We start from the raw sequence: 25,543 nt of genomic DNA, 5'->3' as shown, positions 1-25,543 counted from the left end.
TCAAAACCGTTGGGTGCTAAGCATAATATCCAGAGGCTATTACATTCCCTTTTCTCTTCTTCCACCAAACTCCAGAAGCCTTCCCAATGTGACACCCACTCAGAGGGTGCAGACAGCACAGGAATTTCAACTATTGCAAGAGAGTCATCCAAGAGGTCCCAGTCCAACAAAAAGGATTCTGACCTACTCCCGCTTCTTTTTGGTGCCAAAAAAGACTGGGAACCTAAGGTCCATTCTGGATCTAAGCAAGTTGAACAGACATGTAAAGAAGTCGAGGTTCCAAATGGCCACAGTTCAGTCTATTCTGCCATTGTTGCACAAGGACGCGTACTATCACATCAGAATAGACAGGCGGTCCAGGAGATATGTGTGCTTCCAGCTGGGAGCCAGTCATTACCAGTTCAGATCACTGCCCTTTGGGCTCACCACAGCCCCCCCTGTTTTTACTAGATGCATGGCAGTGGTAACAGCTCACTTGAGGCTTAGAGGATTCCAGGTGTTTCCATACATAGACGATTGGCTCCTTACTGTTCCCACAAGGCATCAGTTAATCCAGACCAGGGATTACTTAATCAAGTTATCACATTCTGTGGGCGTCACCATTAACCTGAGCAAATCCAACCTGACTTCAGTACAGAACATAGAATTTATAGAGAGACAGCTGAACTCAAGGAATCTGATAGCTTCTCTACCTTTACACCAAGTAACCACTCTGAGAAATCAGGTGCAGGAACTGTTAGCCCAACAGCCCCCCCCCCCCCACACACACACACTCGATTGGTCTTACAGGCTCAGCTCTATGACCCATGTCAGCAACTATTCTATTAGTCCCGTTAGCCAGATTCTTCATGCAGGTTCTCCAGTGGACATTAGCAGTGCAATGGTCCATCCTCTTTCAACTGCTGTTCCTTCCCATCAGGTTGACTCTGATTTGCGTCACCTCAGCTGGTGGATCCAGTCAGACAATCTCCTTCTAGGCAGACTATTCTTAAACAACCCCTATAGCCACTGTGACCATTGATGCTTCCCAGTTCTGGGGGGGTGGGCATTATAATGGGAAGGTGGTTCAAGGCACATGGTCCCATTCCGAGACCAGGTTGCATATCAATGTGGTAGAGATAAGAGATGTCCTCCTAATGTTGCAAGCCTTTCAGGACTATCTCCCCTTAGGGACCATTGCTGTACACACCTACAACATGTATGTTGTGTGGTACATCAACAAACAAGGAGGAACCTGTTCTTACCCCTCATGCAGGGAGGCCATGAGGGTGTGAGAGTGGGCAATATCTTCAGATCATCTTCTAGATGCAAGACATATCCCAGGGAAAACCAACAGTTTAGCAGCCAAACTCAGATCGCTGCTTGTTCTGCACAAGTGGTTCTCTCAGTCAATCAGTGATGGATATGATCTTCAACTGTTGGGGTCAACCTTGCTGCGACCTCTTTGCCTCTCCCATCAACAACAAATGCAGCAAGTTCTTCACTCTGATCCCTCCTCCGGGGGGAGTCCCCGAGGGATGCAGTAGTCAACGATTGGCCCATGGGTCTCCTGTATGCTTACTCTCCTCTTCTGCTCATCCTGAAGTTTCATCAGAAGACAAGCAAGTTGAAGAGCTCTGTCATCCTTATTGCCCCCTTCTGGCCTCGTCAGGTGTGGCTCTCCTTCCTATGGTCTCATCTGAAATATCCTTCTTGGATACTGGAGCCGAGTCAGGACCCCCTTTCTCACCCATCAGGGATGCAGCATCCAAATCTTCGTGCCCTCAAACTGCCCGCCTGGTTTCTCCATTTCCAACCCTAGTGAGACCATCCAGGCTTAGTTCCCCAGTCCAAAAAATTCTTCTAGCCTCGCAAAAGGCTTCCATTAAAAATGTCTACACCAGTAAGTGGAAGAGTTTTTTTGTTTAGGCCACAAGCAGAAACGTTGATGCTTTCTCAGCATCAGTTTTGGACGTTTTGTCATTTTTTAGTACCCAATTCGAGGAAAGTGCTAGCTTCTCAACTATCAAGTTTCAGTTAGCTGCTATTTCTAATTTTCATGCTGCAAGTCTGTCCCATTCTCTGTTCACTTTAAGGTTATGAAGATGCTTCATGAAAGGTATTTTCTTATTAAAGTCTCCAATCAAGGACCCGTCCCCTCCTTGGGACCTCACTGTTGTTGCAGGCTTTGACCCAGGGACCCTTCGAACCAGCAGCAACTTGTGACATGAAGATTTTGTCGTGGAAGATGGTCCTTTTGGTGACTAACTTCCACTAAGAGGATTTCTGAACTACAAGCCTTATCCTCCAAGCCTCCTTACATAGTTTTTCATAAAGACTTACCAATCCTTCTTTTATGCTAAGAGTAGCCACCAAGAACATATCAGTACATCCATCCAATTACCAGTGTTCTTTCCAAACTTTTCCAGTAAAGCGGAGTTTGTTCTTCATCGTCTGTACGTTTATAGACAACTCTGTTTTTACCAGCACAGGACCAAACAACACAAGAAGTCTGATCAGCTTTTTTTTTTATCTTTTTCGTCTAATAGACTAGGACAAGCGGTGTCTAAAATTACCATGGCAAATGGATACCTGGCTGCATTTTGTGCATTTACTCATCCAAAGGATTAGAATTGCCTAGACTTCCCAAGGCACGTTCCACTAGAGCTATGGCTACTACTTTGGCTTTCTATTCTAGAGCCTCCATTGATATTTGCATGGCAGTGACGTGGTCTAACAGTCAAACCTTTGTAACGCATTACAAGTTGGATGTCATATCCAGGAGCAGTGCCTTCTTTGGTTCAATGCTGCTCCTGCATATATTTCCATGAGGGTCACCCGGGATCTATGTATCTGGGGACTCTGACCCTTTTGTGAGCAGGAATGAAGAAGACAACATCAGATTAAAAGGTTATGTCTTACCATACCTTGGCATCTGTGTTGTCTTCCTTTATTCCTCCTCACTTTCCCACCTAACCATCCCCCTGCCTCTCTTGTTCTAGAGGAACCTGGATTATGAAGGGACTCCTATGTCGTAGGTCTGAGCCTCTTCTGACACTCCGTGCTGTATGGTGATGGATGTGTGGAATCAGCAAACTCAGTCTGATGTACTTGGGTGGATGTAGGGCATTATGGTAAGTGGAAGGTGCTTGAGAGTCAGATCCAAGTCTGTAGAATGTGGCCAGGTTGGACCTGAGATCCTATTGTGAGAAGGAATGAAGGAAGACAACACAGATGCCAAGTTATGGTAAGACGTAACCCTTTATTTAGTCTCTTCACACATATCCTTAGTTACCGTAACTGAATCCTTTTTAATCCATACTCCTAAATGCTTCATCCTGTCATGGCCCTGTCAATATGGTTATTGCTGAACAAGTTTGTATGCGGGTACAGAATTTACATCTATAGCCTTTGTTTTATCTTCTTTAATTTTATATCCTGAAAAGACTTGAAACTATCTCAAAATATTCCACAATATTGTGATGTCTTTTTCTGGATTTATCAGGTACAAAATAATATCTACTTATAAAACCAACTTTTCTGGATTGTCGTACCAATTATATCTCTGTATTTTTTGCCAGTGATTCCAAATATAAAGTAAATAACTAAGGGGAAAGAAGATGCCCCTGCCTGATTCCTGTGTTCAGACACAGCTTATCTGAGAGGAACCTTCCCACTTTAATTCTTGCCTCCAATCCTTTATATATCCTTCTAAGTAACCTCATTATTTTATCAGGGACTACAAATGCTTCCAATGCCCTACTCATAAAATTTCATCTTACTCTGTCAATGCTTTCTCTGCATCAAGACCCACCAACGACTGAGGTATTTTCTTACATTCTGCTTCCCTCTGGATCATCAGTGTTCTGTTAATGTTGTCAAATGTTTGGCTCCCCCCGACAAAACCACACTGAACCATATCTACCAATTTGGCAACACCTTTGTTAGTATAGACCTAAACACTTTATAATTGTGGTTTAAAATTGAAATGGGTCTAAATGAAGCTGGGTCTGATATGTCTTTGCCATCTTTAGGTATCAGCCACTACAGCTTTCTTCCAAAATGTTGGTGCTTCTCCTGTTAAAATCTTTCAGATCTTTATCACTTTCCTCCCTCCTAATTTCCAGACTTCCACAGGATTACCATCTGCTCCTGGAGACTTTCCTGAAGATTGATTATATGTCACTGTTTTTTTCTCATCACTTCCTATCTTAACGGTTAGATGAAGAGCCATTTCCTACTTCTGACCTTGGCATAATTAAGTTTTCCGTAAATATTTACATTTGCACTCTTTCTTGATTTCCATATTTCTCTGCTTTATACAAATTTTCATAACATTTCTGGAATTATCTCTAAAATGTCTACAGAATTTTTGGTTATTTTTCTTGATGTTCTTCATCTCACATTGCTGCAGTCCTTACACTTGGGTAGTCCGCGGTCGGCCCGAATATCAAAGTATAAGGCTGACGTCGGTCAAGGCGCATTTGACTGACATCAGGACGTCAGGGTACAAATGCGCATGACCGACGTCATATCCTCAGTCTTTTTTGCCGCATGGTCCGATGCAGAAGGATGCCTCAGACAAAGCTTGGGGAGCTCATCTACATGGAAAGTGGATACAAAACAAGTGGCCTGCCAGACTACAACATCTACATATCAACATGAAGGAGATGTTAGCAGTCCAGTTTGCATTAATAGCTTTCAAGGAATTACTTCTTCCAGGGCAGGTGTTGATTCTAACAGACAACACAACTGTCATGTGGTACATCAACAAGCAAGGGGGAACGCATTCTTATCCTCTATGCAGGCAAGCAATGATTTTGTGGGAGACTGCTCTCAGTTTACAGCTCAATCTTCAGGCAAGGTTTCTGCCAGGAGCACAGAACTCCTTAGCAGATGTGTTGAGCAGACGAATTATGGATCCCCACGAGTGGAAATTGGATCCTCAAGTATTTCAGAAATTGACAGTGTCATGGGGAACTCCAGACATAGATCTGTTTGCTTCTCCACTAAACCATCAGCTGCCAAAGTTTTGCACAAAAAGGTTTCATCCCACAGCTTGGAAAGTGGATGCTCTTTCTTTCAATTGGAGCAATCTTCATGTGTATGCCTTTCCTCCTCTGCCTCTCCTCCCAAAGGTACTTCTAAAGGTCAGACAGGACAAGCCAAGGATGATTTTAATAGCTCCAGATTGGCCTCGACAGCACTGGTACCCATTACTGAGAAGTCTGGTACGGAAGCCTCCATGGCCTTTGCCTTCAATTCCACACCTGTTGTCACAGGAGGACAGCCATTTGCTGAATGTCAAACTTCACTCTCTGCACCTGACAGCCTGGCATATTCTGTTTTGAACCATAGAGGGTCTCAACTTCCACAACAAGTTTTGAATGTGATTTTGGAAGCTAGAAGGCCTAGTACAAGGAAAGTGTACGCAGATAAATGGAAGAGATTTTTATTTTGGAGTGCAGCAAAAGATTTTGATGTTTCTGAGCCTAATTTGAGTGTGGCTCTTCAATATCTTACTGAGTTACTGGACAAGGGTTTGTCTTTCTCTTCTATTAAGGTTCATGCTGCAGCAATTTCGGCTCACTATGATTGTGTCCCACCATTGTTTTCTCATCCTTTATTCAAGCAATTTCTTAGAGGGCAAAGAATATAAGACCCCCACGAAGAGCTCCTACTCCTGCTTGGGATCTCAATTTTGTGTTGGAGAAACTCACTCTACAACCTTTTGAGCCTGCAGCTACTTCTGAGTTGAAATATTTATCATGGAAGACTGCTTTTTGTTGGCAATTACCTCTGCAAGAAGGGTTTCTGAATTGCAGGCCCTTATGGCAGTTGAGCCTTTCTTGATTTTCCATAAGGATAGGGTATCATTACTTACTAATCCTTCCTTTATGCCTAAGGTGGTTTCTAGTGTGGCTTTAAACCAAACTATTCATTTGCCTACTTTTTATGCAAATCCCCAAAATAAAGGGGAAAAGATTTTGCACACTTTAGATGTACACAGGCAGTTGCGTTATTATTTGGACAGAACTAAAAGGGTTCAGGCAGTCTCAGCAGTTGTTTGTTTCTTTTGCTTTGAGTTCTCAGGGCAAGCCTGTGTCTAAACAAACTATTTCTAAGTGGATTGGGTTTTGCATTGCTTTCTGTTATTCCCATCATGGCAAGGAGGTTCCAGCTGGGATTAGGCCTCATTCCACTAGGGCTACTGCCACTTCAACAGCTTTTTTGAGGGGAGTGGCAACCAAGGATATTTTGGAGGCAGCTACTTGGAGTTCAGTGCATACTTTCTCTAGGCATTATCACCTGCCACTTTACTCTAAATCCAGGGCTGGTTTTGCCACTGCTGTTTTGCAGGGCATGTTGGCAGCTCCTGCTTCCTTGTAGTTAGCCATCCTCCCTTACCTCTGCTTTGGGATTCTACCCAAGTGTAAGGACTGCAGCAATGTGAGATGAAGAACATAGTACAGTTTTGTACCTACCATAAATGTAGATGTTCAAGATCCACATTGCTGCAGTCCAATTTACCCTCCCTCCTTCCCGTCTGCAGTTAGAGGTGGTTGTGTGGGTTGGGTTGTACATATTGTGTATTTTGTATATTTTGTACATATAGTTAGTGCAAGGGTGGTTGGTTGGGTGTTTGCTGTCTTTTGGTTTTGACCTTTATTTTTAGGGTCTTCTGACATCTGGGGCAAGAAAAGACTGAGGATATGACGTCGGTCATGCGCATTTGTACCCTGACGTCCTGATGTCAGTCAAATGCGCCTTGACCGACGTCAGCCTTATACTTTGATATTCGGGCCGACCGAGGACAGCGGACTACCCAAGTGTAAGGACTGCAGCAATGTGGATCTTCGAACATCTACATTTATGGTAGGTACAAAACTGTACTTTATAGATTCCCTATGTTTGGTGATGACCCTTTCAGTATTCTGTTGCCTAAGTCATAAAGTTTTTGTGCACTGGGTTAACTGCAATCTTTCTAAACTCATGCATGTTATCCAGATACTCCTTTATTTTGTCCGTAGGACTTTGCATTTGCTCTTCCTTGATGTTTTTCGTGTTTCACTGTTGCAGTCATTACATTTGGGGTTATCTGCTTGCAGGTAGCCCTCAGTCGGCCTGATTAACAAAGTCTTGGGTCCTGCGTCGGTTGCTGTCCCTTCTTCCATGATGTCAGGTCATCAGGGGTATAAAACATGCAGCCAATGCCATTACACCAGTCTTTCTTGCCATGCGGTGCCCGAAGCAGTAGCAGTTCGCAAGTGCCAGTCGGCCGACTCCTGAAATTTTCGTTTTCGAGTTTCAGAACCGAAGTCTTCAACTAAAAGCAAAGTACCCCATTGGGGAAACTTTTTCTTGCTCTTAACCGATGTCAGTGAAAGTAAATAATTGCATTACTTGTGGAAAGCAAATACCTCATAAAGATTTTAATTCGTACTGTATTCCTTGCCTAGGCCAGACCACGATGTACCTCGCTGTCGGTTTTATGCCTTATTTAAACCACGAACTATCCTTCGTCTGTATATTTATGCTTCTAAATATTTTGGTGCTCGGTTTAATTATCCTGATATGTCTTTAGTCAGCCATCCGACTACTGACATTCTGAAAAAACGCAACGATAAATACAGAGACAGGCCGCCTAGGTCCAAAGCCTCCGACAACACTTCTCCTAAGCCAGTCACCAGTTCGCTGGTACTCAGTGAGGTGCTTTTGCAGCCCCTGATACCCGCTACGTCTGATTTGCAGGCCTCTGCTGAGACCCATTTGGAGTCCTGTATGCCGCGAGATGCTTCAACTGTGGAACCTGCGGATGTCTCTACCTTGGATGGGTCCAGAGCCGCTGTGCAGGCACCAGCTTTTGAGGGTGTATTCAGGCCTACTGACATGCGTATTAAACTGACGCCATCTTCTTCTTCAATGCCTAAATCTCTAACCATGCCTAAAAAACTGACGCCCAGACCGCATGGTCAGGCCTCTATGCCTATAAAACAGATAAGAATGGCTGAAGACCTTGTTACTGTAATCAGGGGAAGCCAGGACTGAGTTTGTTTATGATACTTCCGACCAGGATTCTGAATTTTCTGTTTCCTGTGATGACCAGGATTTACCCTTATCTACCTATGAGGATTCTGTTGCTGAGGACTCCATTCCCTCTGCTTCCCCACCAGTGGATTTCTCTTTTGGTAAAACCTTGCATTCTCTGAGGGAGCATTTTCGTTGGGGAAAGTCAGGATTTTTCTGATTCTAGAGAGAGGCTTAGGGATTTCTTACTCCTGCCCCAGCGCAAGCCTTTAGCCATACCTCCTGTAATAGACATTGTTGATGATGCATTTGCAGAATCTAGCTTGGCCCCAGACTCTCTACCTCCTGCTCCCAGGAAACCTGATAGATATTACAGGGTCCCTGACTTTCACAAGTTCCTTTTCAAAAATCCTACTGCGGATCCTGAGACCATTTTACAGGGGCCCAAGGGCATTAAAGCTACTACTGCCAAAAATCATACCCCCTCTGATAGAGACTCCAGGGCACTGGATAGATGGGGTAATCAGGTATACACTTCTGCAACCTTGGCAATTAGGACCTTAAACTGACAGTTTCATATGTTGAAGTTTCAGCAGCATATTATTGGATTGCTTAAACAGAAAATTATGTTTCCTGATTGTGATGAAAATAAGGATTTACAGAATTTATTGCATTCAACTGAACAGGTTGGAAAACATACTTTGCAATGTGGTTTTGACTCAGAGGCATCTTGCAGGGCTGCTGTAACTGGCTCTGTACTTAGAAGGCATGATTGGCTTAAGGAGCAATCCCTACCAGATCATGTTAAAGCAAATTTACTGGATGCTCCCCAGAACCAGGACCGCCTGTTTGGCAACAAGGCAGAAGAAGTTCTTAAAAAGATGGAAGAAAAAGCTAAATCTATGCAAACTGTTAGATTTTTTACAAGTACAACCTCCAAGATTTAGTAGGCATTGGCCTTCCAAGAATTGGTCCTTTCCTGCCTCTTCCAGACCTTCTCAGTCCAGACCCAGATCCAGCAGAGCTCCCAGGCTACAGTCCCAGGGTATGCACAGGACTAAGCAGTGGGGGGGGCCTCCACTTCCAAATCTGGGAGTAATAAGACTCCCCCTATGGTAAACTGTCTCGATGACTTCCTTTTAAAATTTCCAAGCACTTATCAACTGACTGCCCCTTTGGGGGGAAAGATTGCTCTTCATGCAAAGAACTGGGAACTCATTACCCAGGACAAATGGGGTTTAAATATAGTGTCCCAGTGATACAGATTTCACTTCCCACACATTGCCAACACCAAGCGGGTGGCCAGACCTCCCCCCAAATTAGTGGGCAGAGGCCCAAAAACAAGGACTTTCTCTCTTAAGCATGGGGGCTATTCAGTTGGTACCAGAAGAGGAAAAGGGACAAGGTTTCTACTCGAGACTTTTCCTGGTACCCAGAAAAGACAATTCATGGCATCCTATCCTGGACCTGTCTGCCGTAAACACCTTTTTGGAGATTCCAAAATTCAAGATGCTGACTCTTCACCATTTGCTTCCTATGCTAGGCAAAGATGTCTGGTTGGCAACACTAGATTTAAAAGAAGCATACCTGCAAATCCCAATCAGGGAATCTTGCAGAAGATACCTATGCTTCAAAGCAGGCTACACGCACTATCAGATGTTCTTTGTGTTTCACTGTTGCAGTCATTACATTTGGGTAATCCTGCTGGCAGGTTGTCCTCAGTCAGCCTGAATTCCAAAGTCCTGGGTCCTGTGCCTGCGTCGGGGGTATAAAAGAAGCAGCCAACGCCATTTTCTTTAGTCTTTCTTGCCGCGCGGTGCCCGAAGCAGAAGCAGTTCACAAGTGCCAGTCGGCCAACTCCTGAGATTTTCGTGTTTGAGTTTCAGATCTGAAGTCTTCAATAAAGCTAAGTACCTCGTTGGGGAATCTTTTTTCTTGCTCCAGACCGATGTCAGAAAAAGTATATAATTGTATTTCTTGTGGAAAGCAAATACCTCATAAGGATTTTCATTCTTACTGTATTCCTTGCCTAGGCCCTGATCACAACGTTTCTGGTTGTCGGTTTTGTGCTAGATTTAACCAATGCGCTCTTAAGCGTCAGTATGATTTTGCTTTAAACTATTTTGGACGCCGGTTTAATTATCCAGAAATGTCGGATAGCCATCCGACTACCGGAGTTCACAAAAAATGCAAAGAAAAGGAGAGAGATAGACAACCGAGGCCCAAAACCGACGACAGTGCTTCTCCTAAGCCAGGCGCCGGTTCTCAGTGAGACACTTTCTCAGCCCCTGACACCCGCTACTTTAGAGTCACAGGCCGCTACCGACTTCCACGTGGAGTCGGCCATGCCGCTGGAAACTCAAGGTGTTGGAGCCTCAGATACTATTCCTTCAGATGGGTCCGGAGCCGTTGAGCAGGCACCGGCTTCTGAGGGTGTATTCAGACCTAAACATCTTTACATTAAACCAATTCAGCTTCAAAGGCAAAGACTAAAGCACCTTCTAAAGCAAAGAAACAAACTCGAGAGCCACGTGGTCAGGCCTCTATGCCCAAAAAACAGATGCTCAAAATGGCCGAAGACTTGATTCCTTGATCAGGGGGTCCTATCCCCCTCCTGATAAGAGGCCTAGGCAAGAGACTGACTATGAATCTTCAGATCAGATTTCCATTTCTTCCGATTCCTCTTCTGACCAGGAATATTCTCTTCCCCCCTATGAGGATTCTGATGCTGAAGAATCTATACCTTCAACTTCTCCTCCAGAGGACTATTCTTTTGGGGAAACTTTGCATACCATGAGGGAGCATTTCCACTGGGAGAGCCAAGATTTTTCAGAATCTAAAAAGAGGCTCAGGGATTTTCTTTTACTACCTCAACACAGGCCACTAGCCATTCCACCTGTGTTAGACATTGTAGATGTGTTTTCGGAGTCTAGTCTTACACCTGACTCCTTACCTCCAGCTCCTGTTAAGCCTGACAGATATTACAGGGTTCCTGACTCTCAAATTACTTTTTAAAAACCCTGCTGCAGACCCAGAAACTATTTCTCAGGGTCCCAAAGGAGTTAAGGCTTCTGCTGCAAAAAAATCCTACCCCCTCTGACAGAGATTCTAGGGCACTGGATAGATGGGGAAAAAAGGTTTACACATCTGCTACCTTGGCTATAAGGGCCTTAAACTGTCAGTTTCATATGCTCAAATATCAGCAACATGTCATGGCATTGCTTAAACAGAAAATGTTAAATTCTGAATGTGCAGAAAACAAGGACATGCAGGATTTATTGCATGCAGCTGAACAAGTTGGAAAGCATACTTTGCAATGTGGTTTTGACTCTTTGGAGGCCTCCTGCAGGGCCACAGTTACGGGTTCTGTAATTAGAAGGCATGCTTGGTTAAAGGAACAAAATCTGCCTGATCATGTCAAAGTTAAATTATTAGATGCACCTTTACAGCATGATACTTTGGTGTTAAGGCAGAAGAGGTGTTAAAGAAAATGGAGGACAAAGCTAAATCTATGCAAACGGTCAAAGATTTTTTACAAGTACAGCCACCTAGGTTTAGTAGACACTGGCCAACAAATAATTGGTCCTTTCCTGTGTCAGATAGACCTCAAAGGATCAGATCCAGATGCCCTAGAGGCATATCCCAGACGCAAGTTTCATACAGGTCAAAGCAATGGGGTGCTTCTACCTCCAAAGTTGGAGAAGACAAATCACAACCATACACGAAACAGTCCCAATGACTTCCACCTGCCTGCACCAAGCACTTATCTCCTGGCAGCACCCTTAGGGGGAAAATGATCACTTTTTTCTCAGAATTGGCGCATTATAACCCAGGACAAGTGGGTTCTAAATATTGTGTCACAAGGCTACAAGTTCCATTTCCATTCCCTGCCAAAGGCAAACTGCTGGCCAGATCTGCCAAAAAATCAATGGGCAGAGGCACAAAAACAAGTCTCCCTCATGGACAATGGGGGCCATTCAACAAGTACCAGAGCAAGAGCAGGGACAAGGATTTTACTCAAGACTGTTCTTGGTACCCATAAAGGACAAGGCCTGGAGGCCAGTACTGGACCTATCTATTCTGAACACATTCCTGGATATACCAAAAATTCAAGATGTTGACTTTGCAGCAGCTTCTGCCCATGGTGGGTAAGAACGCTTGGCTTGTGACTTTAGATCTAAAAGAGGCATATCTGCATGTCCCAATCAGACAAATATGCAGAAGATACCTCAGATTCAAGGCTGGCTCAATGCATTACCAATTCTCTGCACTGCCCTTTGGCTTATCTACTGCGCCCAGGTTATTCACAAAGTGCCTAGCTCCAGTTATTGCATTTTGCAGGCAAAGAAATATTCAAATATACCCATACCTGGACGATTGTCTAATTCAGGCAGAAAGCCAGGACATACTTTTGAATCATCTGGCCTTTGTACAAGGGATTCTAACTTTTTTGGGGTACACCATAAACGAAAAGAGATCACACCTGGTGCCATGTCAACAAATTGTATTCCTGGGAGCAAGCTTGAATACAACTTCCCAGATGGCTTTCCTCATGCCAGAAAAACAAACTCATTTGACAACCTACTTCAAACAAGTGGCCACAAAAACCCTGCTATCTGCAAGATAAATACTGCAAGTCCTGGGGTTCATGGCCTCCTGCATTCTTCTAATTCCATATGCAAGACTGCATATGAGGAAACTACAGTGGTATCTAAAAAGCCTATGGTGTCAACATTCTCTGGATCTAGAAGCAATGATTCCTATCATACTTTGCCTATGCCTAGAGTTCCTTTGGTGGGCAGAGGCCTGTCACCAAAACAAGGGACTACCTTTCACACCACCCCCTGCCGCCCAAACCCTATCAGATGCATCAGACTATGCATGGGGGGGGGCCGGCTCACCTGGCAGGGAAGTGCATTTAGGGCAAATGGAACCCAAGTCAAATGCACCTGTATATCAATCAAAAAGAAATGTTAGCTGTACAGAATGCTCTGACAGCCTTCAAGGACTACATTCTTCCAGGACAACTAATGGTAAAGACTGACAATGTCACTGTTACGTGGTACATAAACAAGCAGGGGGGTACACATTCTTACCCCCTCTGCAGACTAGCCATGGCATTGTGGAACACAGCCTTGAGCTACCAAGTGCACCTACAAGCTCAATTCCTGCCAGGAAAATTAAATACACTGGCAGACGGACTAAGCAGAAACCTCATGGACCCACAGGAGTGGAAACTGGAAACAAAGGATTCTCAACATGTTGACAAGCAAATGGGGGAGCACAAATATAGACCTGCTTGCCTCTCCCCAGAACTACCAATTGGACAAATTTTGCACAAGGACTCCCCACAAACAAGTGTGGAAAATGGAAAAACCTATCAGTCTATGCCTTCCCCCCTCTGCCTCTGCTCTCCAAAGTACTACTAAAAATCAAACAGGACAAACCAAGGATGATATTGATTGTTCCAGACTGGCCACGCCAACACTGGTTACCCCCTCTTGCGCAGTGTGTCACTGTTTTCCCCATGGCACCTGCCTCAGACACCTTCCCTGTTGTCTCAGCAGGAGAACCATATTCTGCACCCTCAGCTTCTAACACTGAACCTAGCAGCCTGGCTAATTACCTAATCTCTCCTTTACCATCCCTCAGTAAACCTGTGACGGATATCATTTTAGAGGCAAGGAGGCCTAGTACTAGAAAATCTTATGCTGAAAAATAGAAAAGATTCTGTGACTGGAACCAATCTCAAGGGATGAGCACAGCAGCGCCCAGTTTACCTCAGATTTTGCAATACTTAAGTGAGATGCTTCACAAGGGCCTGTCTTTTTCCTCCATCAAAATTCATGCCTCGGCCATTTCAGCTCATTGTAACACAGAACCTCCCCACTGCTCAAGCAGTTCCTCAGAGGGGCCAAAAATTTGAGACCACCCAGAAGAGCTCCATCCCCAGCCTGGGACCTTAACTTTGTTTTGCAAAAACTCATTCTACCTCCTTTCAAGCCAGCTGCTACTGCAGACTTAAAATTTCTTTCTTGGAAAACAGCTTTCCTTTTAGCAATCACTTCAGCAAGAAGGGTATCTGAATTACAGGCCCTTATGGCAGTGGAGCCTTTCATCATCTTTCATGCGGATAGGGTGTCCCTCAGAACCAACCCATCCTTCATGCCCAAGGTGGTATCCAGTGTGGCTCTTAATCAGCCCATTCATTTGCCAACCTTCTTTCCCAATCCAAAGAACAAAGGGGAACGGATACTGGATTCCTTAGATGTGCACAGACAACTTAGATTCTACTTGGACAGGACTAAACCTCAAAGGAAATCTGAACAACTGCTGGTGGCATTTGCTGCAGGGGCAGAGGGAAGGGCTATTTCAAAGCAAACCATTTCTAAATGGATAGGCCACTGCATTCATTTCTGCTATAAGCACCATGGGAAACCTCTCCCACAGGGGATCAGACCTCAGTCCACCAGTTCTGCATCTACCTCTACAGCGTTTCTCAGAGGTGTCCCTACCAGGGACATCCTAGAAGCTGCTACCTAGAGTTCTGTACATACTTTCACCAAGCATTGTCATTTGCCAATTTTCTCTAAATCCAGAGCTGGCTTTGCCACTGCAGTCTTGCAGGGTCTTATAGCTGGTCCTAATGCTATCTAAATTCCCCCTCCCCAACCATAGCTTTGGGAATCTACCCAAATGTAATAACTGCAACAGTGAAACATGAAGAACATAGTACAGTTGTGTACACTTACCATAAATCTAGATGTTCGAGTGTGTTCACTGTTGCAGTCCTGTTTACCCTCCCTCCAGCCCCCTAACTTCTTTTGGCGATACCTCCACTTTCCTTTACTATGCTTAAAAGCTTTTTGGTGTATTTGCTTTTTTGTTGGAGGTATATCATTGTATTTTTATATTTAATTGTTTCCCATTAGGGGGGCACCTGAAATCTGGGGCAAGAAAAACTGATGTAATGGCGTCGGCTGCATGTTTTATACCCCTGACGACTTGACGTCATGGAAGAAGGGACAGCAACCCATGCAGTACCCAGGACTGTTAATCAGGCCGAGTGAGGGCTACCTGCAAGCAGATAACCCCAAATGTAATGACTGCAACAGTGAATACACTCGGAACATCTACATTTATTTTAAGTGTACACAACTGTACTTTTTGTGATATTCCCTCTATTCTGCAATACTTTAACTTTCATCTGCCACTGTAAGTGATTTCCATTACTTCTTAACCATATCTCTTTCACTTTTATTTCAATCCTATTTTTAAACTGAATTTTAGTTTTATCCCAGTTACTAGCTGTAACTTCTGAAGATATTTCAATGTTTCCTATTAACTTTCAAATAATTTCCACGACTCATTCCTTAAATTTGTCTCTTAACACGTGGATGGGAAAGTGCCAGTGTCTTATTTTTACTTCATTGCCTTGTATTTTTATCTTCGTTTTTATTGGTGCATGATCAGAAATGGTTATAGGATGTGTGTTGAAGCTTTCAATTAAATGTGCATGCTCCTGTGAAATATAATTCCTATGTTGTCTAGCCTGGTTATTGTACCTTAGGGAGTAATGTATAAATTCTGTCTGAGTTCCTACGGCTAAAGTCACATCTTCCATACCAAATATTCTCAAACTTCTCTTCAGATGTCTACCCTGTTTTGTTATATTGTCCCTTCTAGATCCCTCTCATACATCCACATTATTGTAAATCAAATTTCACTCTCCACCTACAAATAATATTTCCTGATGAAAGCTGATTATTTCTCCAAAAATTTTCTTAAGCTCCATAACAGCAGTTCTTGGGGAAATATAAGTACATACCATTCTAGTCCTCCTCCTCTTACCATTAGCCCCTTGCTACCACAAATTTAACTTTTTTGTCTTTTTTTTCCCCTCAATCATCACGGTTGGAGCCATTCTAGAATTTAGTGTAATTACTTCCCTTTTCCTCTGTCCTGCTGAATATCCATTCAGAAATCCTCTGTCAAATCCATATGTTAATTTCTTTCCAAATGTGTCTCCTGCAGCATTGCCATTTCCACTCTGCATTTCTCAATATAATTCAGTAATCGTTACTTTTTATTTATACCTATAAGGTCATCACATTCCATGATAATATAAACAGCATAGCCATCATGGTAAAAAAGCTATTGTTCCCACATATTATCCATGACTTTTTTTTTTGAATGTGTATTTGAAGCTTTTATGTTACATGCATATAATAATGTTTGGCAGGCTGATCTTTTGTACAGTTGATGTTCATCGTGTTACACTGCTGCAGTCATCACACTTGGGTTATCTGCCATCAGGCAGTCCCGCAGTTGGCCCGAGTTTCAATGTCCTGGTCCGGCGTCGGTTGCTGTTGCTTCTTCCCTGACGTCAGTGCGACAGGGGTATAAAAGAGGCAGCCGACGCCATTTTCTCCAGTCTTTCTTGCCACGTGGTGCCCGAAGCAGAAGCAGTTCGCAAGTGCTGGTCGGCCGACTCCTGAGATTTTCAAATCAAATTTCAGACCGAAGTCTTCAATAAAGCTAAGTACCCCATTGGGGAACCTTTTCTTTCCTCAGTCCGATGTCAGAAAAAGTTAATAATTGCATTTCTTGTGGGAAGCAAATACCTCATAAGGATTTTCATTCCTATTGTATCTCTTGCCTAGGCCGAGACCATGACGTCACAGGTTGTCGGTTTTGTGCTAGGTTTAACAAACGAACTATTAAATGTCGGTTTGATTTCGGCCCGACATTATTTTGGTAGAAGATTTAATTATACCATGCCGTCGGAGCAACCGACTACCGGGATGCATAAAAAACACAAAGATAAGGACAGGCAGCCGAGACCCAAACCAGACACCGAGGCCTCTGCTAGGCCAGTCGCCGGTTCTCCGGTTTTCAGTGAGGCGCCTACGCAGCCCCTGACTACCGCTGATTTAGTAGAACCCCAGCCTGCATCCGACTCCCAAGCGGAGATTGCAGGGCCTCCAGAGCCTTTATCTTTAGGCCCTTCCGACTCCATGGCTGATGGGGATTCCGGTGCAGTTGAAAGGCCGTCAGTTGCTGAAGATGTCTTCAGACCGACTACACTTCCTATTAAATCCTTTCCAAAACAGAAAACTCCATTAAAAGTAAGGAAGCCTGTACAGCAGTCTCCAGTGCAAGGCCCTATGCCTAAGAAACCGATGCTTAAGATGGCCGAAGACTTAATTACCCTAATCAGGGGTTCCCATCCCCCACCTGACAAAAGGCCTAGACAGGAGGAGGACTACGCTTCCCCTGACCAGGTTTCCATTACCTCAGATTCTTCTGAGGAACAGGAGTACTCTTTTCCCCCTTATGGAAGACTGATGCTGAAGAGTCTATTCCTTCAGCATCTCCCCCAGAAGACTACTCTTTTGGGTAAACTTTACATACCATGAGGGAACATTTCCACTGGCAAGGCCAGGATTACTCTGATTCTAAGAAAAGGCTCCGAGAGTTCCTCTTACTACCCCAGCACAGACCCCTTGCTATTCCACCTGTGTTAGACATTGTGGATGATGTTTATTCAGAATCTAGCCTTAACCCAGATTCATTAACTCCTACACCAGCCAAACCAGACAGATACTACAGAGTCCCTGACTCACATAAATTCCTATATAAAAGCCCTGTTGCTGACCCAGAAACCATTTCCCAGGGTCCCAAAGAGGGTTATGGCCTCTATTGCTAAAAATCCTGTACCATCTGAAAGGGATTCTAGAGCACTAGACATATGGGGAAAGAAAGTATATACCTCAGCTACTCTAGCTATGAGGGCCTTAAATTGCCATTTTCACATGCTGAAATGTCAACAGTATTTGATGTCTCAATTAAAACAAAATATGAGCACACACACAGAGCAGCCTGATTACAAGGAAATGCAAGATATGTTGCATGCAGCAGAACAAGTGGGAAAACATACTCTGCAATGTGGATTTGATTCATTGGAAGCTTCTTGCAGAGCAGCCGTAACAGGGTCTGTCATTCGTAGGCATGCTTGGTTAAAAGAATAAACTTTACCTGATCATGTTAAAGCAAAGTTATTGGATGCACCCTTACAGCAGGATGTTTTATTTGGTGTGAAAGCAGAAGAGGTTTTAAAGAAAATGGAGGATAAGGCAAAATCTATGCAGACGGTCAAGGATTTTTTACAGGTCCAACCCCCTCGTTTCAGCAGAAATTGGCCAACCAAAAACTGGTCCTTTCCAACTTCTGACAGACCACAGAGGGGAAAAACAGACGCCCAAGGGGCAGAGGTCAGCCACAAGGCTCTTACAAGCCACGACAATGGGGTGCCACAACCCAGAAAGGAGGAGAAGACAGGTCTCAAACTATCAGAAGACAATCACAATGACTTACCCCTCAGACTGCCAAGCAAATCACTCTTGGCAGCTCCCTTGGGAGGAAAACTTGCACTTTTTGCAGACAATTGGCACATCATCACAAAAGACAAATGGGTCCTAAATATTGCAACTCAAGGATACAGGTTCCACTTTCACACTTTACCAAGGATAAAAGGAATGCCAAACCTGCCATCAAATCAACGGGCAGAGGCTCAAAGACAAATTACAGCACTCATGGACATGAGAGCCATTCAGCAGGTTCCTACACAGGAGCAAAGACAAGGATCTTACTCAAGGCTCTTTCTGGTTCTCCGAAAGGACAAAGCCTGGAGACCCATTCTGGACCTTTCAGTTCTAAACACATACCTGGAAGTACCCAAATTCAAGATGCTCACACTACAGCAACTTCTTCCCATGCCGGGCAAGAAGGCTTGGCTAGTAACGTTGGACCTCAAGGAGGCATACCTGCATGTCCCTATCAGACAAAATTGCAGAAGATACCTCCGATTTATAGCAGGTACAACTCATTACCAATTCTCTGCACTGCCCTTTGGCTTATCTACTGCGCCCAGGGTCTTCACAAAATGCCTGGCACCAGTAATTGCATACTGCAGACAAAGAGGAATCCAAATATATCCATACCTGGACGACTGCGTTATTCAAACAGACGGCAAGGACATTCTTTTAAAACATCTGGCGTTTGTAAAAAAAAACTACTAAGTTGCCTAGGGTACACAGTAAACGAGAAGTCGTCAAAACTAGTGCCCTCACAAGACATAATATTCCTGGGTGCCAGCTTAAATACAATGGCCCAGATGGCTTATCTCACGCCAGACAAGCAAGGACAACTGACTCAATACTTCAAAATGATGGCAACAAAAACCCAACTCCCTGCAAGAAAAATTCTGCAGGCCTTGGGATTCATGGCATCTTGCATACTACTAATGCCATATGCCAAACTGCATATGAGGAAATTACAATGGTACCTGAAATGCGTAGGAAATTACAATGGTACCTGAAATGCGTATGGACTCAACACAGCCACAGCTTGGAAACAATAATACCACTAATTCCCTGCCCTCAACAGGAGTTTCTAAGGTGGGCTCAGGCATGTCACCTCAACAAGGGTCCGCCTTTCACCTTGCCCACAGCCAGGCAATCAATGACAACATGCATCGGATTACGCCTGGGGAGCACACATGGCAGGACAGTATTTAAGGCAAATGGTCTGCAGATCAAATGCATCTCCACATCAATCAAAAAGAGATGCTAGCTGTACAAAATGCCCTAACAGCTTTCAAGGACCTCCTACATCCAGGACAACTTCTAATAAAGACGGACAACACCACAGTGATGTGGTACATAAACAAACAAGGGGGCACACATTCCTACTCCCTATGCAGGCAAGCAATGACCTTGTGGAACACAGCACTGACCTACCAAGTTCAACTACAAGCACAATTCCTGCCAGGATAGAAAAATACATTGGCATACAAACTAAGCAGAAATATCATGGATCCTCACGAGTGGAAACTAGACCCACAAGTATTCACAATGATAATTCAAAAATGGGGGAGCCCAGACATAGATCTGTTTGCCTCCCCCCAAAACTACCAACTGCAAAAGTTTTGCACAAGGACATACCACACACTAGCTTGGAAAGTGGACGCCCACTCATTCAGTTGGAAAACACTAACAGTGTATGCCTTTCCTCCACTGCCTCTTCTGGCAAAGGTGCTGCTAAAAGCCACATTAGAGAGGCAACAAATGATACTCATTGCTCCAGACTGACCACGCCAACACTGGTATCCAATATTAAGGAACATGGCTCAAGGCCCACCATGGATTTTACCTCAAATTCCTCACCTGCTGATTCAGCAAAACAATCAGATTCTACACAGCCAGCTCAAGACTTTAAATCTGGCTGCATGGCAGATTATCTAAACAACCAGTCAACACTTCTCTCTACAGCTATTATGGATGTCATTCTGGAGGCCAGGAGACCCAGCACCAGGAAAACCTACTCAGACAAATGGAAAAGATTCTGCGCCTGGAAACAGGCTAAAGGCCAAAATCCTCTTGTCCCAAATATTCCTCTGATTCTGCAATATTTAACTGAGATGTTGCACAAAGGCCTTTCCTTTTCATCTATAAAGATCCACGCTTCAGCTATTTCAGTGCATTACAACACAGATCCTCCTATTTTTTCACATCCATTATTAAGACAGTACCTCAGAGGGGCTAAGAACATAAGACCGCCTCGAAGAGCACCAGCACCAACTTGGGACCTCAATTTTGTTCTGGAAAAACTTACACTACCACCCTTCGAGCCAGCTTTTTCAGCTGATTTACAATTTTTATCATGAAAAACTGCCCTGCTGCTAGCAATAACTTCAGCACGAACAGTCTCAGAGCTACAGGCCGTAACGAACTAACCCTTACTTTATGCCAAAGGTAGTATCCAGTGTGGCTCTAAACCAAACCATTCATTTACCCACCTTTTATCCAAACCCCCAGAATAAAGGAGAAAGGCTCCTACACTCTTTGGACATTCACAGGCAATTACGTTTCTACTTGGATAAAACAAAGGTTTTCAGAAAATCTGATCAGCTCTTTGTATCCTATGCTGCAGGATCTCAAGGAAAGCCTATATCAAAACGGACCATTTCAAAATGGATAGGACATTGTATCCGTTTCTGCTACACACACAATGAGAAACCTGTACTTGGTAACATTAGGCCTCATTCCACCAGGGCTACAGCAACATCAGCAGCCTTCCTCAGAGGGGTACCAACCAAGGATATTTTGGAAGCTGCAACTTGGAGTTCAGTGCACACCTTCACCAAGCACTACCACTTACCTCTATACTCAAAAACCAGAGCTGGCTTTGCCACTGCAGTTTTGCAGGGCCTGCTAGCTTCTCCAAACTCTGTTTAGTACCAACTGCCCAGCCTTAGCTTTGGAATTCAACCCAAGTGTGATGACTGCAGCAGTGTAATACGATGAACATAGTACAGATGTTCTTCATTCCACATTGCTGCAGTCCTAACTATTGGGGTAGTCCGCTGTCCAGTCGGCCCGAATACCAAAGTATATGGCTGACGTCGGTCAGGGCGCATTAGACTGACGTCAGTACGTCAGGGTACTAATGCGCATGACCGACGTCATATCCCCAGTCTTTTTTGCCGCATGGTCCGATGCAGAAGCAATTTTGCGAGGGCAGGTTGGCGTTCTGAAAGTTTCTGAAGTCAGAGTTTCAGACCGAATCAAAGTTGGCTAAGTACCCGTTGGGAATATTTTGGTTTTTTCTTGCCTCAGTATTTAACCGGATGTCAGAAAAAGTGAATAACTGTATTTCTTGTGGGAAACAGATACCTCATAGGGATTAACATACTTTGTGTATACCTTGTTTAGGGCCTGAGCACGACGTTGTTGGATGCCGCTCTTGTGCTAGATTTAACAAACGCACTATTAAGAGAAGGTTAGACTGTGCCAGGTTAGTTTTTGGGAAGCGTTGTAATTATAAAATGCCGTCGGAGGCTCCGACGCCCGCTTCGGCCAAAAAGCGCAAGGACAAAGCCTAGAGTGGAAGAACCGACAGTCCCAGACGTCGGATCTTTAGAAGGCTCAGTGGAGCCGGAGGTTTTGCCAGGTGTTTCTTTGGAGTCTCAGGGAGAGACTTTACTGTTACAGGATGTATCCTCGCAGGAAGTAGGCCAGGCTGAGGGGGCTTCTCAGGTGGCTGTTCTTCCCTCTCTTCCTAAGGTGGTTAGAGCCTCCCCTTCTGTTTCCAAGGCTTCTTTGAGAGGCAGGCCAAGTTTAACTTCAGTGGGGGTTTCTCCTATTGCTTCAGGGTCTTTGCCTAAGAAACATATGCTTAAAATGGCAGAGGATTTGATTACTATGATTAGAGGTTCTATGCCCCCTCCTGATAAGAGGCCTAGGGTGGAACCTGAGTTTGAGAGTTTTGAGCAATGTTCGGAGGCTTCTGAGTCTTGACTGAAGACTTGCAGGAGTATCCTCCTTATTCTGATTCTGATGTGGATGATTCTACTCCTTCAGCTTCTCCTCCTGAGGATTTTTCATTTTCGGAGACTCTGCATTCCATGAGGGAGCATTTTAAATGGGAAGGTCAAGATTTCTCTGATTCCAGGAAGAGGCTTAGGGAATTCTTGTTTTTACCCCAGCATAGGCCTTTAGCTATACCTCCTGTTCTGAATGTGGTGGAAGATGTTTTTGCAGAGGCCTCCCTCAATCCTGATTCTTTGCCTCCTGCCCCAGTTAAACCGGATAGGTACTATAGGGTGCCTGAAGCTCATAAGTATCTTTTTAAGAGTCCTAGGGCAGACCCGGAAACTGTCTCTCAGGGGCCTAAAGGTGTGAAGGCCTCTGTTGTTAAAAATCCTGTTCCTCCTGATAAAGAGGCAAGGGCTTTGGATAGATGGGGAAAGAAAGTGTATACTTCTTCCACTTTAGCCATGAGGGCGTTGAATTGTCAGTTTCACATGTTAAAATATCAGAATTATCTCCTTTCACAATTGAAATCTAAGGTGGATGCTCTAGCAGAAGGTATTGAGTGTAAAGAGTTGCAGGATTTAGTTCATGTGTCTGAACAGGTGGGTAAACATTCCTTGCAATGTGGTTTTGATGCTGTGCAGGCCTCCTCGAGGGTGGCTGCCACTGGTTCTGTTCTTCGTAGGCATGCCTGGTTGAGAGATCAGAATTTAGCTGAGCATGTTAAAACAAGGATTTTGGATGCTCCTTTGCAGTCTGATGTGGTGTTTGGTTCGCCTGTGGAAGCAGTCTTAAAGAAAATGGAGGACAAGGCTAAGTCTATGCAAACTGTTAAGGATTTTTTGCAGGTGCAGCCTCCAAGTTTAGTAGAAATTGGCCTACTAAGGGATGGACTTATCCTGCTTATGATTCCCAGTCTAGGGGTAGGTCTAGGCGTGGTAGGGGCAGAGCTCAAGGTTCTTTTAGGCCTAGGACAGGAGTTCCCCTGCTCAGACTTCTGGTGAGGGCAGGGGTCAGTCCTTTCGTAAGCAGACCCAATGACCTGCCTTTTCAGCTGCCAGTACATTCTCGCCTGGCAGCACCTTTGGGAGGAAGGCTGTCTCTTTTCAAAGAAAATTGGGATTTAATTACCCAAGACAGATGGGTTCTGGATATCATTCACCACGGTTACAGGTTTTATTTCCATACCATGCCTCCTTTCAAAGGCATGCCAGACATTCCTCCTCTACAAAGACAAGAGGCTCACAAGCAAATTTCTCTGTTGCTCCACATAGGGGCCATTCAGCCAGTTCCTGTGCCAGAAAGGGGCCTAGGATTTTATTCTCGCCTGTTCCTAGTACCGAAGAAGGGGAACACGTGGAGGCCAATTTTGGATTTATCTATCCTCAACACTTATCTGGACATTCCCAAGTTCAAAATGTTGACATTACAACAGCTTTTACCTCTGCTGGGCAAGGATCACTGGATGGTAACTTTAGATCTCAAGGAAGCTTACCTTCATGTGCCTATAAGACTACGTTGCAGGAAGTATCTGCGTTTTCGAGCTGGAAATTCTCATTATCAGTTCTCTGCATTGCCCTTTGGCTTATCCACTGCCCAGAGTATTCACAAAGGTTCTGGCTCCAGTGGTAGCTTACTTCAGGCTAAAAGGAATTCAAATCTATCCTTACTTGGGCGACTGCCTGATTCTAGCTCAAGAAAAGGAAGACCTTCTACAGCATTTGGATTATGTCATAGCAGTGCTAAGATGCCTAGGGTATTCTGTGAACGAAATAAAGTCCAGTCTAGTACCCTCTCAAGACATGTGCTTTCTGGGTGTGAGACTGAATACAGCAGCCCAGATGGCCTTTTTAACCCCGGACAAACAAAAGAATCTTTCCAGTTACTTCCATCAACTATCTCTTCAGTCCGGGCTGACTGCAAGGACAGTCCTTCAAGCCTTAGGGTTCATGGCATCTTGTATTCTGGTGCTTCCCAATGCCAAACTGCATATGAGGAAGCTGCAATGGTATCTCAAAATGTATGGACACAGCACTGCCAGGATTTGGACACTGTCATTCAAATAATACCTTGCATTCAAAAGGAATTTTTGTGGTGGGCTCAGGAATGTCACCTAAACAAGGGACTCTCTGTGACCCGGCCAGAGGCGAGTCAGATTCTAACGACAGATGCCTCAGACATTGCTTGGGGAGCTCATCTAAATGGAAAGTGGATACAAGACAAGTGGCCTGCCAGACTACAGCATCTACATATCAACATGAAAGAGATGTTAGCAGTCCAGTTTGCATTAATGGCTTTCAAGGAGTTACTTCTTCCAGGGCAGGTGTTGATTCTAACAGACAACACAACTGTCATGTGGTACATCAACAAACAAGGGGAACACATTCTTACCCATTGTGCAGGCAAGCAATGATTTTATGGGAGACTGCGCTCAGCTTGCAACTAACTCTTCAGGCAAGGTTTCTGCCGGAGCACAGAACTCCTTAGCAGATGTGTTAAGCAGACAAATCATGGATCCCCACGAGTGGAAACTGGATCTTCATGTATTTCAAAATTGACAGTGTCATGGGGAACTCCAGACATAGATCTGTTCGCTTCTCCACTAAACCACCAGCTGCCAAAGTTTTGCACAAAGAGGTTTCATCACACAGCTTGGAAAGTGGATGCTCTTTCTTTCAGTTGGAAAAATCTTCATGTGTATGCTTTTCCACCTCTGCCTCTTCTCCCAAAGGTGCTTCTAAAGGTCAGACAAGACAAGCCAAGGATGATTTTAATAGCTCCAGATTGGCCTCGGCAGCACTGGTACCCATTACTGAGGAGTCTGGTAAGGAAGCCTCCATGGCCTTTACCCTTGATTCCACACCTGTTGTCTCAGAGGGACGGTCACCTGCTCAATGTCAAGCTTCAATCTCTTCATCTAACAGCCTGGCATATTCTGTTTTGAAAGACAGCAGGTCTCAACTTCCTCAACAAGTTTTAAATGTGATTATGGAAGCCAGAAGACCTAGTACAAGGAAAGTGTACGCAGAAAAATGGAAGAGATTTTTATTTTGGAGTGCAGCAAACAATTTGGAGATTTCTGAGCCTAATTTGAGTGTGGCTCTTCAATATCTTACTGAGTTATTGGACAAAGGTTTGTCTTTCTCTTCCATTAAGATTCA

At 44.3% G+C, this 25,543-nt stretch overlaps 1 protein-coding gene across 1 annotated transcript in view; it reads left to right on the top strand.

Annotated features, from left to right (window-relative positions):
• LOC122807698 (ubiquitin carboxyl-terminal hydrolase 4-like) overlaps positions 1-25,543 on the top strand; it is a 1,844,759-nt gene that overhangs the window by 1,393,936 nt on the left and 425,280 nt on the right. The window lies entirely within an intron of this gene.

This window comes from Protopterus annectens, chromosome 7.part1, assembly GCF_019279795.1.
Source record: "Protopterus annectens isolate FY-2018-M chromosome 7.part1, PAN1.0, whole genome shotgun sequence".
NCBI lineage: Eukaryota > Metazoa > Chordata > Ceratodontiformes > Protopteridae > Protopterus > Protopterus annectens.
The sequence above is the reverse complement of the archived record's forward strand: the minus strand, read 5'-3'. Positions and strand labels throughout refer to the sequence as shown.